Below are 6000 nucleotides of genomic sequence, written 5' to 3'. Positions count from 1 at the left end.
CTTTCCATTGACTTTCATCAGTTTCCATTTAGACCTATAACAAATGATGTTTTGGAATGATTATTAGCAGTAAGGCCAAAGAAATTGCTTTGATAGTTTACAGCACAATTATACTTGGTATAGTGCCTATTCATTATCACATGCATGTAGTTCAGGTCAGCGTTAAGTAATTTTGCTTAGAAACACTGCCTGTAAGTACCCAGTTCCCACCAATCTGTGCAAGATTTTTGGCTAGTCAGGCAATCTAGGAATCCAACAACTGACCAGATCAGTATTTAAAACCTGACAATTTTAGACATTTACTCTGTCCATCTACCTAGCCCAAAACACACCAGTTATTCTAAAAACTTGTTCAAGACTCTCTCAGTTGGTCAGTCTGAACTACTGTTTCCATGAATGGAGTCTCAAACCTGGATTCACTCTGTTTAGGCTGGCTTTACACCTGCTTTCCAAGAGTGCTCCAAAGCTATTGGAATGTCCACAGAGAAATCTACATGTCCATCCAAACTAATAAAGCTACTGGTCTAATAAACTGTATTAATAATCTTTTAATAAAACAAGAATAGTCAATAATTCAAAATTCCGTTGCAAACACATTACTGACATCAACATATCTAAACTTACATCACAAACAAACTCGCCTTCTCTGCTCAGCATCCTGAAAGCCACAATGTAACTCACTGCTTCCAAAAAGAGCTGATTATATATGGTCAGAGGTAGAAGGACATGCTTCAAGAAGCAATCACAAAATACTCTTTTACAAAATTTATTCTGTGACTGTTTGATTATCTGGTATGAGAACCGAGGCTTGGATGAGCAAAAAAAGAGCATATAGATGCGGCTGCAGGTATATAGAGCTGTTAGTCTACTCCTCATGCCTTTTACCCTTACAGGGAAACTTGATCTATGAAAGAAGAGGGAAACTCTCTCATTAGGAATTAAATTCCTTGAAAGTTTCCTGGAAAAAGGTAGGTAGAGAAGACCCATTAGTGCCTTCATTAAGGAAGAAGGTTCAAAGTGAACTTTACTCTCATTGGACTCCAGATAATCCATGCTGAATAGAACTATTATGAATGACTCAACTGTGGGAAATATTTCAGCATTTGCACCTTATGAAACACTAAGGAATCCAACCACAAAACACAGATCCATAAAAAAAATAGAATTTGTTAGCTCAACCATTCAAGGAACACTTGTATTTATCACCTTTTCCATTTTAATTTTCTAATATTGTCAGTTTAATGATTCATTAAAATATGGAAAGAAACAGTCATAACCTTACCATCCACATCCATTCTCATAGAAGAACCATGCCTTTAGTTCCTCTGAAGGGGAAATTACATGATAAAAAGGTCTTATCCTTGTGACTAGTGGCAAGTCTGATGACTCCTTGAGCAGGTACCTGTGCACACATACGTGCATACTCACTGCACATCTCTGTACAATCTGGCCCTATCTTAGCACAGTAGTTTGCAAACCAAAACTGCGCAATACCTTGCATACGTGCTACAATATGGCTGCAGCCATAAAAGGTTTCTCAGTTCAAGGCACAATAGATAGGAGAATCCCCCAGTTCTCACACCTCTAACTCATATTTCAACCAAAGGAAGTTGTATGACAGGACATCACTGGGCATGCACATAGATAAATGGAAGTGCAGAACCTGCATATCACTGTGATGGCTATGAAGCTCATATACCTGGTACTAAATTAAATTTTATGCAGACTAGAATCATCAAAATCTAGTCTTTCATTTTGTTATGAAATATTATGTCTCCAAAATAAGAAGCTTCTGACTGCAGCAACAGTAGATCTGCTGCTCTAACTCCTCCCCACTCTTGCTTATCTGACCTCTCTTCTCATCAGGACTGTGTAAGCAAGTCCTGTTTAATCACTTCAAACAAGTTTCACAAGTATGCATACCTTAGTAAGGACTGGAGAAAAGCTCTGATTTTTCTATGAGATATTTCAAAACTAAATGGAAAGTTACCCCCATTTCTTGAGGTGGGCAAAAATAAGATTTCTAGTAATCACAAGAAAATTAATTACATAAACAGTAACAGAAAAGAGTAGTTACTGATTTCTTTTTCATAATGTCTCTGAACCCTCATTCCAACCAAGGAAAATGAAAAAATCAATTTAAAATAGGCACTGCTGCTTAAATTGTGTAGCTACCTCCAATATCTGTGAGAAAAGTTTCACTTGAATATTTCCCCACAGGTAACACTGAGAGTGAATTTTGGATAACAAGATATGCTTATCTTGTTCTCCTTAGAATTTTTAATCATGACTTCTGTAGAATTAAATCATGGGGACTCTCAACAATGTATCTAGAGCTCTGAATGAATAAAATTGTAATTCCAGGAGTGTAGTAAAGTTACAAATTAATTTGACATTCATTGTGATATGTCTGATGAGGACAACCTACTTTTGTTATTGTTCAGAAGCATTGCCTGTCACTATGATTAAGCTTTCACAACAGCTATTTAAAACAGAGTGTTAAAAATCATATAAGGTCTAGCAACCTCCGACTTTTCAGTTTTTAAATAACAGTAAATGATTCTCCTTTTGTTTAGAAGTGTATGTTGATAACAGCATCACATTCAGTTTCATCTAATCAATTGAATCTCAAATTCTCTGTTTTTCTGGTATTGTCTATTACTAACTCATCTTCTCTGTCCCTTTTAGAGATACACTGGTACATATATTTATGTCTCTCTTTTAATATTTCACAATGTACTGTTGTTGAAAATTCCACCTCTTTCTCCCAGTCTGTTAAACACATACAATGTTCATCTAATCAGTAGAGCTAAGGAATCATAATTCTAAGACTTTATTTTCACAGTAGGAATAGTTTCAAAGTGATTAGTTCCTAGCTCCTGGCACACTAAGCAAAATAAATAAATAAATACAAAATAAATTCTGAATTGTAGGGCAGCCAGAATTTCTGACTTCTAAACAAGCAAAGTTTCCAAGAGGTTCCTAACAATAATTCCCTGGAAATGTAGTTATCTAAGCTGAAACAGTGTATCTCAAGGATAATTCCACAGAAAACAGTGCTAAATGTCAGTCAGTACTTAGTATACCACAGAGATTAGCATCTGGTCAGTAACTCTGGGATTCATTCTGCATACATTTCTGAGGAAATCTTCATTTACATAAAATGTAATACATAAAGATCATTTAAAGAGTACATACCATGAATTTGTTTAATAGATTTAAATGCCTGGCCAAGGAGAATCCTAGCCGAGGAGAATTCTGTTTATCAGGAGTTTGGCATAAGGGCTATAAGAGCATGTCCTAAGTTAAAATAAGAGACAGCTAGTAAAGTCCTAAACTGTGAAGAGTATTTGTTTCTGGTAACAAGATGGACTACTGTCGGTGCTATACAGCATGATAAGTTAGCATTTTTCTTGATAATGTGAGTTTCACACACCATGATAAAACCATTGGCTTCACATTCACTAATGCAACTGTACTAATGGACATGGTTGGTGGGGGACAGTCAGTTACATTGTCTTTAACTCTACTGGACTCTCCAGTGTAGCTCTTCGGCTGGAGTAGCATAAAATACCTATGAATTCCTTTTCTGTATGTGTATTAATCTCAGCAAAGGTGACAAGACCCTGCTGAGTTCATTACACTGAACACCCTAATATGGTTTTTTGCAATACTGCATTGTATTAAGTGAGAATAATGCAATTTTTATTCTTTCATAAATATATGAGCTTAATGATCCATAAGACGTCTATTATTTAAAGTATACAAAGAGGAGATCTATGTTTAATCTTCAGATATCCCCCAAATATCTTACAAGTGCTAATAATACTCACAACATGAGAAATCTAGGTTTACATTTGTTTTCATGCAATCCATTATATATATATATGTGTCCAATGAAAGCAGGAGAAATCTATGATACTGAACCAAATAACCTAGTTAGGAATGGCAAAATAGGAACATGTTTTTTAGATGATCCCCTATTCCTGAACAAGGTCCAAGAAACTCCACACATTTTCTCTTACAGTTTTTCTATTTAATTAGTCAGAAAGTTCTTTTATTCCCACTGATCAGATTCTCATAAGGAATCTGTCACCTTAGAACCAAGAGACTCCATCCACAAAGGGGCCATGTGCTTCTGCAGTGACTTCCAGGTTTCCCAAAAAGTCTCATCACATATAGAAGTCTTGGCTTTGTACCTACCTCACCAAAGGAATTTCCCAGCACTCACTTGGCATGTGATGGTACACAACACAGTCATCAGTTCAAACTTGCCACTTCTACCTGCAAAACCCAAACCATTTGAAACCACAACAGACGCATTTCCAGAGGATTAAGGAAAGAGAAGACACAGCTGCAGAGCTATAACTATTTCCTATTGCAGATCAACGTCACCTATCACAGCTCCATCATATTTTTCTCCTTTCAGGAATTTATTGCATCTAATTACTTCTGTATGATTGGCTAAGTAATAATACCAATAAATCTATGAAATTTCTAAATGGTATCATCCTCACAAAATCCTGGGAGAATCATAAATAAAATCCTTCACTGAATGAAAAGCTTCTGTTAGTAATTTCTAGACAGATGTGATTTTCCAAGATCTGTTATCTCTGACAGTATTCCATCACATTTTGGTCTGATTCTTTATTTCTGTATATGTTGAATAACTTCAGTAATATTCTTTTAACTGAATTTTGAGGCTCTTACTTAGATTTTTTGCTCATTCTATATTGAATAACTATTGCCATTAAACTGATTTAATGAGGTACATTATAGTAAAACAGCATTTTGGCTGAATAAGTATGTATCAAGAGCATAAAACCATCTCTTTCACGTTTGTTCCAAAATAATTGCATACAATACTGTATAACCAGTATTATAACTATATTTATATTTCACATTTGTAAGGATTTAAATGCATCTCATTCTAGTCTACTCACTCAACCAGTCTCATGGCTCAGCACTGCCAATAAGGTAAAACAAGAACCTATGAAACAGCATTCAGGAAAAATTACAATTTTTGAAGCAAGAAGAAGCTTTGTCATGCAACAAACATTGTCACATAACAAGCCTGAAAAAAGTCAGCAACTTTGAAAGTGTGCCTTTTAGGGAACGAAGACAGCTAAGGGGATAAACTGGACTAATATCACAAAGACTTCTGTATGGGCCCTGGAGTCTTTAGTGTACATTTTTTCACCTCACTAGCTTCTTTCATAAATATTTTTTAACAGAACTCTTGATTCTGTTTGGAGTAAGGCAAAAATGTGTAAGATCTCTTCATACAGGGACCTAAAAGAAAGGCCTCCAACACAAGGAAACCACTACATTTTTGTATTTTTTGTGGGAAGAACAACAAAGAATGTTTTGTGAGGACTCTCAAACTCCTGAAGTGGAAGAGTGTATTCTAAGATGCTGTATCTGGAATAACAGTGCAAAATATAATTAGTGAAGCAAATAAGAGAATGGGATGCCACTGGATCACAGAATCACAGAATGGTTGAGGTTGGAAGGGACYTCTGGAGATCATCTAGTCCAACACCCCTGCTCAAGCACGGTCACCTAGAGCACATTGCACAGGATCGCGTCCAGGTGGGTTTTGAATATCTCCAGAGAAGGAGACTCCACAACCTCTCTGGGCAACCTSTTCCAGTGCTCTGTCACCCTCACRGTGAARAAGTWTTTCCTCATGTTCAGATGGAATTATCCATGTTTCAGTTTGTGCCCATTACCTCACGTCCTGTCGCTCGGCACCACTGAAAAGAGTCTGGTCCCATCCTCTTGACACCCTCCCTTCAGATACTTGCACATGTTGATAAGATCTCCTCTCAGCCTTCTCTTCTCTAGGCTAAACAGGCCCTGCTCTCTCAGCCTTTCCTCATAAGAGAGATGCTCCAGTCCCCTAATCATCTTTGTAGCCCTTCGCTGGACTTGCTCCAGTAGTGCCACATCCCTCTTGTACTGGGGAGCCCAGAACTGGACACAGAGCTCCAGATGTGG

The sequence above is a fragment of the Apteryx rowi genome, unplaced genomic scaffold, assembly GCF_003343035.1.
Source record: "Apteryx rowi isolate R43461 unplaced genomic scaffold, aptRow1 scaffold_130, whole genome shotgun sequence".
Classification (NCBI taxonomy): domain Eukaryota; kingdom Metazoa; phylum Chordata; class Aves; order Apterygiformes; family Apterygidae; genus Apteryx; species Apteryx rowi.
The sequence above is the reverse complement of the archived record's forward strand: the minus strand, read 5'-3'. Positions refer to the sequence as shown.